This window comes from Teleopsis dalmanni, chromosome 1 (genome assembly GCF_002237135.1).
Source record: "Teleopsis dalmanni isolate 2A chromosome 1, ASM223713v2, whole genome shotgun sequence".
In the NCBI taxonomy this organism is placed as follows: domain Eukaryota; kingdom Metazoa; phylum Arthropoda; class Insecta; order Diptera; family Diopsidae; genus Teleopsis; species Teleopsis dalmanni.
This window is the reverse complement of record NC_051846.1, coordinates 149,725,686-149,741,618: the sequence shown is the minus strand read 5'-3', so window position 1 is coordinate 149,741,618 and position 15,933 is coordinate 149,725,686.

The window sequence follows — 15,933 nt, the reverse complement described above, 5'->3', positions numbered from 1 at the left end:
AGAAAGTCATGCTAATTTTTTCAGACGGAAGTTTAATAGAAACCAGAATATTTCATAAAGAGGTTTTTTTTTCGAAAAGTAGTATAAGAAATTAATTTCATTTTGTCTGAAACTTTTAATTCTTTTTTATATATATACAAAACTATATTTATTTTCATATAATTGCTTATATTACATTATATATATAATTATATTTTTTTTGTATTTATTCTTATTAAATTAAAATAAATCAGAATTAGTTTTATATCCTCTTTCTAATAAGCCCGTAATTTCTAGTCATGTACGTCTATTTGTATATAAGCAAAGTTTTTAAATATTAAATCAGATATAAATGCTCTGAAAAAATTTTAAATTTATCTTTGTTATTAAAATACAAAAGTATTTCACTTACTTACAAAAGTAACTATTTTACCTTTATTTTAAAAATATTTACATTCATATTGGAAATAGATTGAATTAGGGATTATCATCTTAATTACTCTTGGCGAGCATACCTGTATTAATTATTTGTGTATTTACTACATTAAATTTGATTTTAATGACAGTCTATTCTATTTTACTTAATAGAAGCTAATTTATTTAATAGAGAGATTTTGAACAGTAATTGCAACAATCAACATTTTCATTTATTGTCATATAATTGAATTTTTATCTGACCATTCAGCTGTGTGTTCATTATACTAATATAAAATTTTTTAAACCAATGGAGCTTAATATATATTAAAAATTATTTTATAATTATTTTTTATTCTATTATTATTAGTTTATTTATTTATTAATACTCTTGTAAATCAAAATAAGATAAAGTAACTATATCTTATTTTGATTTACATAACTGCATAATAACTATAAAGTAACTAGAACTGCATAATTAGATATGATTTATTTATTTATTTTATTTATTTATTATATTTATACTTATTAATTCCCTAATATAATTATATCCGCATTTGTCAAAATAATACAAGTTTTTACAAATTTTTTTAAAGTTACTAGTACTGAATCAGCAGATGTGATTTATTTCTTTGTATTCAGATATATATATATAGTCTGATAAATAAAGCATTTGGATAGTGAAGTATTAATTTTTTATTTAATTTATTTTTGTTTAAAAAATATATATATTTTTATAAATATCTTATATTTCATAAGTATAATAATAATACTTCATGTTTTTAATAAAACAACTGCTTTCTGTGTGCACATTTGTTGTTGAACTTAAAAGTACACTTGGGTGCATTAAATGTAGTTTTCACAAGATAGCTTGAACTTAAGATTTATAGAGTTAAGATATTTTTGAAATTTATGAGCAGTTAAATTAATGTATAGTCAGTCACTTTTATAAAGATACAACAGAGAAGATCTGCATATAATGATTGAAATAAAAAAAAAATAAAATTGAATGTGAAGCAAAATTAAGTTTATAAAGACAACTAAATTTACTCATAACTAAAAATAAACTAAAATTTTATACAGAGTCTTATGTATATCCAAATTAATTAAGGATCAAATGTGTCTTCTTTTTATTATGAAATACACTAGGCACAGTTTAAGAAGGCAGTGGCTGTCTCACATGCTCACCCGTATTTACGTCCATGAGGAGGATGGTTCCGTATGTTTATCAGAATAAATTGTTATTAGCCTTGTTATTACTTAGAGGTCATTCCAATCCTAGACAGATTGAAATTTGTCAGAGATTGATCATAGAGAGTTCATAAGCAGAAAATTCATAAATGCGAAATCTCACCATCTATTCTCACTGCGCTCCAATTCTCGTCATCTATAATATATTACAGTTTACTTGTTAACAGCAAATAATATAAGGTTAATAAGGGTTCAATAGAATTTACATTAGTGAATTGAAATATTCTCTTCTGTTACTGTGAAGTCAACTACAATAACAATATATCTGCATAAAGACAGCATTCATAGAAACTGATATGTTCTATATTCTCTTCTCTAATGATCTACAAGTTATTCGTTGTCATTAGATGTATGATTTAAAAAATTAGCGTTTTTCGAGTCCATTACGAATTTATTTGTGGCTAAATTATCGTTTTCGTTTTGGTCAGATAGCTAACAAAATAAAAGCTTGTGATGGCTTATGTTTACTAATTAACATTACAATACAGGTTCATTGCAGTCCAAATGGAACCATCTACAAAGATATTATCTTTCATTGGTTGTATTTTACTAATCTAGATTTTTGTGAAAAAATTTAAAACCTTACTCTTAGTCGTCTATAAGAAGTGTGTTTAAATATTGGAAAACTTGCTTAATTTAGGTTATATCGACGATCCTAGGCATCCATATAGCCTATTCGCCCATTTGTATTACCTTATAAGAATTTTTAAGCCCATCACACCTTGAACTTTTGTCAAAGTTTTAAATATAATTTAAAGGAAATTCCTGGAAGTTGTCAAAATCTACAGAATAGAAAACCCCTAATACATTGAATCGGTGCTTGAATGCTCTAAGCGATGACACAACAGATGTGAAATACTTTAATTATACTACCCATAATTACAATATGAATTAGTAAATAGAAGATTTAATCTTCCAGCACATAATTCACCTTAATCCTGTGCCAAGACCTTCAGTCGCTAATTGAACTCAAAAAACTGAAGCTCTATCAACATCAAGAGCTCATTATTATATATTTATATAGCTACAAGCCAATGCCTAAATCCTGGACTAAATATGATTAATAGACTTTTCGCATGCGCTTGACAATAACAAAGTAAATATGAGGCACTTTCTTTGACTTTTCAACAACTGCTGTTGGAATGATTAAATAGGAATGATTAAATCTTCTGACATGAATCCTTAATTACATGCAACCTAGCAGCAAATCTGTTACGACTGATATCTTTAAGGGGTGTCTCAATGATGTTTTCCTAATAATATTCTCATAATAGAACACGCCTAATTTGTTTAAAAATGCTTTAGTTGAATCTTCTCATTTTTTATTGGAAAATTATATTTTAATTATGCTTTTTATTAAAATATTCGAACTAGTATGTGAAATAATAATGTAGGAGCTGGACCCTACATAATTGTAGAAGCTATTAACACTAAGCTCATTGACACAGAGTTCAACTCTGGGTACCTAAAGTCTCAAAAAATTATTTACGAATAATTAAATATCAAAAATAATTCCGAGACCACTGATAATGGGTTATTTCAACGGATTAAAATAATAACAATTTTGTTGTTGTAATTCACTATTCTTCGATAAAAACATCTACATTGATAATATTATTCTATATATATAATTATATTATATAAAATATTATATGTATTGTATATATTATATGTAATATGATATATATAGAAAATAATGGTTTATAATATGAATTTAATTTTTTTCGTCAAAATGGACGTTTAAAATCAATTTAATATACTCTTTTAATTCTTAAATTTAATATTTAAATTTCCTATTCTGTCAAATTATTATAGTCTATTTCTAAATATTAAGATGTAAAAAATTTATGAGCTTCATATTTTATTAATTTAATACAAATAAACTCGTGTATTTCAAATTTCATTTTATATTCAATATTTCCATAAATATTGAATTAAATATCTGTTACTTATAGAGTACCATTATAGTACATTATAGAATACCATTATAGTATAGTACATTATATAGTACGAGTATATTATAGCTTCACCTTACCTCCATTGCTTCATCAATTTTATTTTAATTGACGTTTGCTTTCTGTTGCGATCGCATTGGGAACATTTAACAAATCAAACTGTTACCATTTTTCTTCCATTTAAAAAACGATATCTTTGCAATAATAAATATTTTTATAAATGATGCTAATAAAGTGAACGGAGCTACATTTCCATTTGAAAACATTGTAGCGGCGCTCAACTTCCGTTTTCCACTTCATAAGTTGCGTCAATCTTCTGTCAATTGAAAATTTTTCTCTTCCACTTTCAATTTATAGAATTTTTTCCACCGAAGCAGTCCCGTATGTTCACTGGCGGCACCGATTTTCTGCTTTTACTTGAGCATGAACGTTTCCATTTCCTACTTCATTTGTATTAAGCTATTCTGTGTTTGCACAATTTTTTTTATAATTTATATTAGATCCATTTTTATGTCACACAGAAATGCCAAACCGAAATGAATGTAATAAAAAGCACCGATTACCTTATGCGCTCCCTTTGCCTTATTCCGACTTCATTCATTCCGACTTAAGCAGATAATAGCGAAATAACAAAAAATTATTCAATTGAAATAATTTTGAAATTGAATTTGAAACGCATTTGCATTATTCCAATTTACATTTGTACTTTTCTGAGGACGAGATATGCAAGGAAAAAGAGCAAATTCTGGAGCTCCTTCTGCAGTTGGCATCAGAAGAGTCTTAGAATAGACGTGTTCATTCGGTTCCATATTCTTGTCGTTTTCGATTCAGCAAAAATCCAAATCGTGCGCAAGGAATGCAGAATTTTTCAATTGAAAAAATTCATTACCAAACATTTCTATATTTAAATTAAAATTCAATTGCAGAGGATTAAAATCTCATACTATATTCTATCTATAAACTCCTGTCTACTTGATACCAAAAATTAGTTGAAGTTCATATAGGAGACTACATTTTTGCTACAAATTCTTAGAAAATTTTCTATGAAATTATAAAAATGTTTAGAATGAAGTCTACAAGAACTTAATTTATTTAATATTTTATTCATAATATTTTCAATTTAAAATAAATTTTTTAATTAAAATTATTACTCAGTTGACAATCATGACAATGTAAGTAGAGTTTATAAAGATAAAAAAAATATGAAAATATAAAATAGTTTATATAAATATAAAAATATAAATATTTTATTATAAGAATAAAATAATGGACATATCCCAAGGAAATAAAAGTTATTTCTTAAACATGAGCTATCGGACACCAGTAAAAAATTCGATTTAATTATTCCGAAGTGGGAATACCCTTTGCACAAATAATTATCTTATAAACCAATTATATACCTATTATTAATGCACTAGTGTGGTCGAGTAGCTTAGAATTGAATAAACAAATCTATTAGAGAACATTATATACTTAGGTTAGGCTAGTTTCGTCATACTGATGACTCTCAAGTCTACTTAAGCCTATTGACTTATTGTGTTACCGTGTAAGAACACAGAGAATCTTTGGATAAGCCTAAAATGGTGATTCTGGAGCTCATCAATATCTTCAAAAAGGAAGATCTTAGATAATTAATCATTACCGTGTAAGTGTTGGGCAATTCCAAAACAGTTGTGAGGCACTTTTATCATCCTCTCCACAACTGCTATATGAATAATGAAATAGAACCAATCTTCTAGCATTGTTCCCTAAACGACTGCCACCAGTCAATAAACTTATAGCTAATAAACTTTATGGATTTTATAACCATTTTGAGTATACATTTCTTTTTCTTGAAAAGTCAGTAACGGAATAATTCCATATTTTACATTTGGCACTGTTTCTGAAATGTTGTACTATATATAATACAATATCTCATTCTCCTTGGTAATCGGTTTTTTAAAACTCTTTCAAAGCATTTAGCAATTGTTCAAAAAATTGCTTAAGAAAAGCTTTTGTTCTAACCATTTATGATAGATAATTTATTTAACAAAATGTTGTTTTGTGTTTAATTTATGATAGCAAAACAAAGAAGAAAAAAATTCAATAATGAAGCACTTAAGGTTCATTCACTTGAAATCAATCATCAATAATTCTAAATATTTGCAAAAATCCTAAAATTAATAAATTCCTACCAAGCGTGTAAAATAATACTAAAATTTAGAAATTCCTTTAAGCTTCGTTAAGTAAAAGTATCTTCAGCAATATTTGTAAATATTGTCTATGCCCGCAGCGGTATACAGTAAGCCATATTGGTATTAATAGACATTAAGTTTACTTAAACCACAGAAAGAACAATAAAAATGGCAATAAACAGGAAAAATACGACCATTAAATCGGAGCACAATAATATCTGGGGCTGGGAATGGGGCTGTGGCTGCGGCAGTGAAAACTAGAAATAACAACAACGACCAACCAGAAATGAAATGAAAGCACTCGACATTTTTTGGCAACATTTTCAGGGGCAAAATGTAACGTCTGCCAAACACTAAAGACGCTGCCGCCAGTCAGTCGCGTTTATTGTTTTCGGTTTTTATTGAATTTTAATTAAATTCATTTTGCAATAATTACAACGCATAAAATTTTAAGTGAAACGAAAACCTGCAAGTAACTACATTGACTGTGCCTTGGAACATTGTCAGGACGGCGTTGCCAGCACTGTATTGCCAGCACTGCGTTGCGGCGGAAGTTAAAGTGGAATTATGACAATTTCGACAGTTGCGAATAATTTGTCTATCTGTTTGTCTGTCTGTTTGTTTGTTGAGCAAAATTTTAATAAATTTTAAATTGACTTATGTATATATATGGAGGAGAGTCATAAATTAACCCAAGGCGTTAAATGGAACTTGAAGATTTGTTCTTAAGAAAATTTGAAATTTAAAAAATAAATTTAAAACGAAAAAGCTACAAATTGTTCTAAAATTAGAAAAATTTCTTTACTTTCATATTTTGATAAAAATTTAGATAATTTTGATATTTAAAAAAATAAATTTAAAACGAAAAAGCTGTAAATTATTCTTAAATTAGAAAAATTTTTTTGCCATGGTACATCCGGACGAATGACATGCTAAGAGACCTTAGAATAGAACCGCTCAAAAAATACATTAGGGACAGAGCAACCTACTTAGCAATATCTAATCTCAGAGTAATCACTAACCGCACGGGGCGGTACGGAGATCTTAGATCAGTCATCGAATAATAGCGAAGCTTTTGAGAAATACATAAATTCGTCAGTGAGAAGGGTGGAACTCTGCAGAAATCCTTCAGCTTTCAAAGAGTAAAAGTGCTCAGATGCACTAACTCGGAAAAGGCTCAACATGACATATTTCAATTTTAATAACACAAACTTTTATTGTTATTTTATATTATTTCATTCCTTATATAGAATATTTTATTCAATTCAATTTTTTACGAATAATTTATTTCATTTTATGTTGAGCATAAATTAAATAAAAAAGTTGAAATGAATGAATATATAATAGAGTTTATGCCTTTTTTGACCTTCTACTAGTGAACTCTATGCAATAATACAAAGGTAGGTAGGCAAACCTATTGAATCAAGACTCGTTCATTCATTATTTATGAGCTGAAAAAACCCAAACAAAAAATTTAACGATTTAAGAGGTGGTAGGGAAAATAGGTTTTCTCGCCATAACACCTTTTCCTCACAGCAGGCAATCAAATTAGCTTTTCAATAAATCATTTAATTTACATTTTATTTTGACAATATTGCGTGTTTGACAACTATTGGCGCCTTATTTGACATGGAATGCAGTCTCTTAACACGGTTGAGTGTTTCGAATTTCTGTTATTAACAGAAAATGAAATAATTAGTTATATTAAAATGTCAGTATGCTATATATGTAATCATAAATTCAAATTATAGTGTCGAAAGCACGCGTTAAGTTTTTCTTGTTGAAAAGGTAATGCAGACTGGATGACTGAAAAGATTAAACTTTCTGGAAATAATTTTATAAAATTTTTTTAAAAAATTAAATAAGAAATGTGAGAGTAACGAAAACTGATACCAGATTCATTATCATGATTAGAACCATTATTACAGTCCGGGCTTGATAATGGATATCAACACCGGACTCGAGTTTCTAGAAAAATTCCGATTTCGACTTTTGTGGTTCCTCTTTTAAATTCAAGAATTCAGGAATTGTTAATTTATTTAATATTATTATGCATTACAAAAGTTGGCTGTTGTCATCCTGTTAAGTAGTATAATCTATTCTTCAATAGTTGAAGAGAGGATAAGATATCTTACTTATTAACATGCTTTATATGTTTTCTATCATGCATGGATATAATGTAAATGATCATAAAAATGCTTTTTTGAGCTTGAGTACTTCCGTAGGTTTCACTTTCACTCGGAGACATATATTGCCCATTGTGATGCCCTCAAAAATTTTGACGGGAGAGGCGAATTGCTAACCTTTGTAATCCTTGTTAAACCATTTGGTTTTCCAGATGAAGTTGTGGAGCTCCGATAAGGTTGATTTCGTTATCTCTTCCAAGCCAGTTAAAAAGCTATCCCCGAGACATTTAAGTCGCCTTTTCTGATATCTTGACTGGACAGAGACAAAGGAAGTGGTTGATAGCTTCTACCTCCACTTCATCTTGTCAACTCTTGCATAGTCCGCTTGTGAGAAACTTTTCAAATACGAATATTTAATCGCTTATTAATCGATAAAGAAAAAACTAAAAATAAAAAAAATTAGCCTTCGCTACTTGTGGAAAAACACAATTAGTCATCGTTTTTAATTTGACACCTACGTGTTCTAAGCCTAGCACTTGCAGTGCAACAAAGTATATACGAATTATAAACTAATTAAACAAAAAATTTTAATTTTACCTAAGATCACCGTTGTAGGTCGTTGTATGGTCAGCCAAATTTCATTAATCAAACTTGTTGTTGTTGCTTTATTGCTGTTCGAACCCTTCTAGTTTCTTGACGTCATTGCACGCATCATAATATGCGTTGAACGTATATAATTTTTTGGATTGCAAACATCAGGAATTGAACTATTGTCGATTTTGCACTATGAACCAACGTGTTATACTGGATTAACAGAGAGTTTTGTTTGTAATTTTAGCTGTCATGTTTGTAATTTTAGGTATCAATTGTTGTTGCTTTCATTGCAAAATGAACATTTTTGACAGCTTAAATCACAAACAAAACTCTCTTTTGAATCAAGCATTAACGTAGAAAGCCAACATATACTCAATTTGCTTAATTAAATTTCGAGTCTTTTTAATATTAATTGTTATGCGCTTGTTCAGATTTAACGCGTAAACCACAGCTATATTAATTTACTTAAGTACTAAAAAATCATATTAATTAAAATTTAAATAGTTCTGTTTGTGAAAACATTTTTATATAATTTCATATGAAATAAAATTTTTATGTTTTTTAATTACGAGTAATTTTGATTATTCGTTATTAATTAAAACTCATTGTCTGCGGGCAAAAAACAATTTCAATTTAAACTAATATTGAAACATTTTGAGAATCATTATTGCTACTAAAACTATAATAAAAATCTCATTTATTGAAATAATTTAATTAAAAGAAAATAGAATTTTGTATATTGCTTTTAAATATTTATGTGATATATTTAAACCACATGAAAGGCACCAGAATTATTCGAAATAAATTAATTTGCGCATAATTTTATTTTAGTTTAGAAAAAGCAATTAAAAATTGCAATGCATCATTTTATTTCAAAGTCAAAAAAGATAAAAGGAAATAGTTTCGGTAAAGATACTTCTAGGAATTATGGATTCGGTTCTACATGCCAATTGAGTCATTAAACTTTTGTATTAAAAAGAAATAATTTTTTTTCCTGTTACTTTGTATTAGTTTTATAGAATACTTTTTGGTTATGCTTATATCTTTTTTGTTCTACTTTTTCTTTTTTTTTGTATCTCTTCATTTCTTCATTACAATATGTCTAATCGGTTTGACAATGAGTAATTATTTTAGATAAGCTATACAAGGCGTACACAAAGCGCAGAAGGAGTCATGGGTATGTACAGCGACATAACCATATACATTTATTTGTGATGGTGTAGACTAATTATTTATTTCAGAAAGGTCCCTTGGAATTTCTGTTCTTTACTTTATAAAGGTGTTCAAAGCTGACATCAGATCCATGACAGCCAGGTTTGGATATTTATATGGTATATCTATTTGGTATATATGACTTTCCAATTTTAGACATTTCTTTTTGATTGTTGGAAATCAGAGCTATTTGTGAATTGATTGTTACTTATATATCATAACATAGGTAAAACACCTAAACAGATGAAATTTTCTATTAAATATGAAGTACGATCTGTACTAAACTGGACAAACAACATACCAGTCAGCTGTTTTAATTAAGGAGAAGGAAGAACCCATGTTTCACCTTCTTTGTTAATCCATCTTTAGCTAAGAGGGGATTAAAAATCAAACTGAACCCAATGCGTGCGAGTCAGCTCCGTTAATTAAAGTGGAACTTGTTCAGCATTGCGGTATTGGTGCTAATATGCTATCATATTGCGTGTATCCCATAATAATATTTGTCGGGTTTATAGTTCTAAGGAGAGGGAAGAATCCATATTTCAACTTCTTTGTCAATATTCATCTTTGGCCAAGAAAAAATTAAAAATCTTTCTCACCGATCTGACAAAGCGGTCATTCTGTGAAATTACGGACTTGATAAAGTTTATTGAGTTGTCAGATGGGTTTATTTTCACTTGCTTGAAAGAGGAATACCTTTCAGTATTGTCTTTACGTTATTAACTGCGGTCCTTTTAGGGATCCATGTGCTATGAATATGAACAACACTAATTTGTGTTAACATAAAGAGTCATTGTTTGAGCTCAAGTGGTTTTTAATATTCAAGGCCCCACTCCAACCTAATCTAACCAAGTGGCAAAGCTAAGATTGCGCCACAATTTATCGATTTATCGATGATTTTCGTGCCCTAATAAATCGTGAGCTGTATAAGGCTTATCACGACATTGATGTAAGTCAATAAATTAACTTTCAGCGGGTATGCTAGTTTAGTCATGTCATTAGAATTGATGACAATATTCCACCGAAAAAATTGTTTGAAGCGACAATTGTGGAAAGAAAGCGTAGAAGTAGATCGCGTAATCATTGCAATGATCAAGTTGAGGGAGTGCTAATCCTACTTGCTGTACAAGACTAAGTCCTGCGTATGAACAATGCTAATTCGTGGTATCACAAAAGGTCTAATCTAATCATCCCGAGAGAGAAAATTTTCCCTAAAAAATATTTTTCGTCTAAGATATTTTGCAGTTATTTCAATTTATTGTTATAAAAGTTAGCAGCAATTTTATTGATATATACAACTATTTGTTTACAAAAATGGATGTGTAGATGGAAATATTCTTTTCGGTATTAGTAAAGCGTGATCTAAACATACTTTTACTAAAAACTAAAACTAAATCTTCTTCTTTGAAAGTTGGCAAGTTTCTTCAATGGTACTAACGTTTCGTTATCAAAATTTTAAGTTAATAATAATGCTTTATAAAAAACATAATTATATTAAAATTGCATAGTACTAATAGTTTTTATGAAATATTGTCAAAGGAGGGACAATAGGGGACAGCCTAGGTTGCTTCTTGCATACGTCACCAGTTTCTCTAACCTGAAATAAATACTGCATTATCATTTTTAATAGTTATATGAACGCTATATTTCTATTTTCTTAGAAGAAGTATAAGTGATTCCAAATATTATTACATACAATAATTATATTTTCCTAGTAAAATTAACCATTAGTTTAATTTTTCTGCAAATATTCCACATTCTGAATCTTTTTTAAATAATTAAAAACCAATTCAATTAAATATTTTTTAAACTAAAATTATTGTTATTTAATTTGAATACAGCCAATTAATTTCTTTTAAATTTTCATTAAATAATATAATAATTCAAAGAGATTTTATTTATATATCCAATTAGTGACGACATAATTTTTAAATTCCTTTTGCGCAATAAATTGTGGTTAAAACTATTTTGTTGGATATTTATTTGGACGTATTTAACATTTGGAAAATTCTATTTGTGCAAAAGTATTAAAATAAGATATTAGAGTATTTAAATTAAAATAATATACTAACCACATGTTGCTGCTAAATCCGCTTAAAAAATACGCCAAAAAGTGGGAAGCGTTCACAACGAGATTAAAATATTTGAATCAACGAGACTCGACTCGACTCGACTCTGTGCACTCGACAAAATGTTGCAGGCGCACGCAAATCGGCCAACAGTTGAACATTTTACATTTTTGCTGGCCATTGTGACGATATTTTGAGAGTGCGGTATAAATAAATTTATTGACTTATTTTGATATTTGCAGCAATTTTAGAAAATATTTTATAAACTTAAATATTTCAAAAATCGCCCACGCGTAAAATTTTTAACAAAAAAGTATCTGTTGTCTTTATTGCAGGCACGCCAGCGTAAGTAAATACAATTTTTCTCTTTCAATTATAAATTTTGCAAATTTTATATTTTTATTTATTTTGTGGATCATGTAAATGAAATAAATAGAAAATTTTTAATTTATTAACAAAATTTTAAATTAAAATGCAAAGCAATTCAATTAAAATATGTATGTATATAGATACGGAAATTGTTGATGTTTTTTTTAATAACAATAATAACAATAAATTTGTTATTGAATTCGGAACTATTTTTAATAAATACACCAAAACATCTATATAGAGGATGAAAATTAAAAACCGAACCGAAGAATATACTCAACATTTTAAATAGGATAATGCTAGTGCTACTGCTAATACCCTACCATGTATCCAATTGTTTACAATAAGCATTTTTGATATTTAAAATTATATGTAAATGGCAACCTGTTAACATCTATTTCATAATAATCACCAACATGTACAACTACATAAAATTTCAATAAATCATTTATAATTACACAAATTAAAACAAAAGTATTTATATATATTGTTGGACGTTGGGACCCCGCACCGTCCAACAAGTGGCTCCACTTAAGTGAAAGATTACCCGAAGTAGACCACGAAACGAATAGAGTCCTTTTTCGTCCTTCGATTATCGGATATCGTTATTGAGTTAAAATAGGAGCGGCTTCCGATCGCATAACTACATTGCTTGTTAATGCAAGCAGCTCATTTAGCTTGAGGTTGCCTGCCAAGTCATCACCAACTCAATGGTGTCCCAAGACAGTCTTCCTACTTGGCAGTGCTGGACATTGGCACAATATATGTCGCGCTGTCTCCTTTTCTTCTAGACATAGTCTGCAAGTGTCTTCCTCAGCAAGAGTTATCTTCTTGAGATGATACTTGTTGTTAAAAAAAATAAAAGTATCTACTATATCGCAAACTACTATTAGGTTAACTATCTTGCAAGCTAAGTGAAGTTTGTGTATGTTTAATAAATTTGTTCTTTTAATACGCAAACTACTAGTTCATGATTTAAAAAGTATTAGATAGTCAAACTGCTTTTAAGTCCATGCGTTAAGTCCAAGTTAATACGGTTTTTGATTACTACACAACTCTAACCGAGATGTTGACGCAGTTTAACATTCCTCATCTCTGAGTTATTGGCTATAAATATATACTTGAACACTATCACAGAATGATGAAGGTGTACTTGGAGTTTTCAAGAGAAAAGTTTTTCATAAGTTCTTTGGTTTTCAACGAATTTTTATCGACTATAGTATCTGAATAAACCGCAAGCTTTATGAGGTTTATCACGGCATTGATATAATTCAATCAATTAGCTTTCAACGGATGACGATGCTCCACTGAAGATTTTGTTTAAAGCGAGAGTTGGGGAAAGAAGGTGTAGAACTAGACTGTTTTTCGAGTGCAGTGCCCAAATTGATGTAACATTAATCGCACTTGGTATACGTAACTAAACAAGGCACTCATGTAGCAGAAGCGCCTGGAGAGTAGTGCTGCGTTACGTTGAAACTGAGTAGCAGGTTGTTGTAGTCAATGAACTTAGTAGATATGTAAGTAATGTATATGGTTAGTAAATGCAAACCAGACTGGATGCTTTAGATACTCATTCGAAAAATGTACAAAATCAGCGTATACTTGGTCTTTTAGTACCATACAAAAGGTTGATGGAATTATTTTGAATTGTGTGATTGAGTACAAAAGGTTGTTGGAATTATTTTGAATTGTGTGATTGAGTACAAAAGGTTGTTGGAATTATTTTGAATTGTGTGATTCAGCACAAGCTGAGAAGACCTTGTTTTATTAATCAATAATGTTTTAAAAAGAAATTAAAAAATAATTTAATTGTGTTGAACTACAAGAATATTAGTATTATTTATGCCGCTTATAAAACCATATTGTAAAATTGGAACTTCTATCTAATAATTCCTGTTGCTGTTGCAGGGAAGACGAAAAAGTCTTGTCACATCTGGTTTGTCACTACCGAGATCAAACGTAAGGTCAATTAATTAAACCAGATCTTATAACATATTAAAACTACATATTAGGTATCACCAGATGCATTTTGAGCCACTGAATTTTCATACGGAACCGCTATGGGTTCATATCCACAACGGTATTCGTAGGATTACTAGTTTAACCCGAACTAATCCACGATTATCATATGGTAATGCAAATTAAGAACATACATATACATGCATAACATATATATTATAACACCTGCAGATATACCATATGGCAGTATACATTTTCACATTTTCCGAAAAAGTGTCAAGACGAATCAAAAGATTGACCTCATATTTTTACTCAGGAAGTCAAAATACACTAATAACTAAATCTGTGATTAAAATAGTTCTAGGCACCTAGTTACCTGGTTAACTGAACATAGCTGTTAGGCTAATATTACCATTAAATCTGAAAAATTATAAATGGTATTGTTCGTTGCACTTCATCTGTTTTAAACCCTGGAAGAGTTTATGTGTAAGTTGCCAAGGTGCTGAGAAGTGCTCAAGTTGTACTTTTTTGTAGCACTATTTTCTGCTGTTGTACTTAAGCCGCCGCGACGCAACGTTGTATTTGGTGCCACCAAATATTTTTCGCTGCTGTTGTAGCACTCAGTGGTTCCTTTGTGGCATTTAAACTTTTGTGGTATTAAATCATTATTATTTTATCAATAACTTCATCAGATTTTCAAATAATAAAATATTTTAAATTTATTAAAAATATTTCAAATGACAATAAACAAATATTTTGTGTAATCAACATAAAAACTTCATTTAAAGAAGATTTATGATAAATTGTCGAAATTCCGAACTCAATAAATATAAAAGCTGAATTTCATATTTTAAACTAAATTCACTCTAACGTCAGCAATAATAAAATAAGCAATGATAAAATAATAAATAACAAAAAACATTAAATATTTATGATTTTATCAGCAAAAAAAAACAAACAAAAAAAATAAACAAAAACGCTTTCCAAAAAATGAATTATTTTATTTTGTCATAAAGAATTTAATAAATTAATTATGCACATAACAATGCTTTTATGATTTATGAGTGTGTGTGCGTTTATTAAAAGCATTTGAAATTAAATTGAACAAACGCACATAAACACAAACACCTAAGCTTTCATTTATGCTCGCACACACACACACACACACACACACACAAGCACACATGAATAAATTTTAATGCTAATGTCAAGGAACATTTCAGTTGTGAACAAGCACAGAAGCTGAAATACTGCCATACATTGACACTTATATTCTGCATGAGTGATGTCAAAGCATAATCAACAAAGCCACACAAACACACCAACACACAAACACACCACAGTCATGCAAGTAAACAAATCTTCGCTGTGTGAGCGCAGAGTGCACACATAGCAAGCAAGCAAGAAAGCAAGCAGGACGGATAAAGTGAAGGCAAATCTATTAACAATGCAAATAGTGTAATACACTTTAATTCTCTGTTTGTATGAAAGTTTTGATGCATTATAACACAATTATTTGCACAACCATACATCCACACACACACATGCACATATACCCACACTCCTATTACATGAATACAAATCTTATGAGAAAGAAGTAAACAAAGCGTGTTTATGTGTGGAGAAAGCGCTGTGTCTGTTCTGTTTGTTCGAATCGACAAGTTCGCCATTCATCATTCTTCCATTCTCTATTAAGTTATGGCATAGTTCCGCTGTATTTAGTACTGCGCGTGCAACAAGATTCATTAATTAATTCATAGCGAAGCTTTCCCATGTAGCTCTCATTTAAACAAAATATTTCCGATTAACCATATATCACTTTATATCTTCT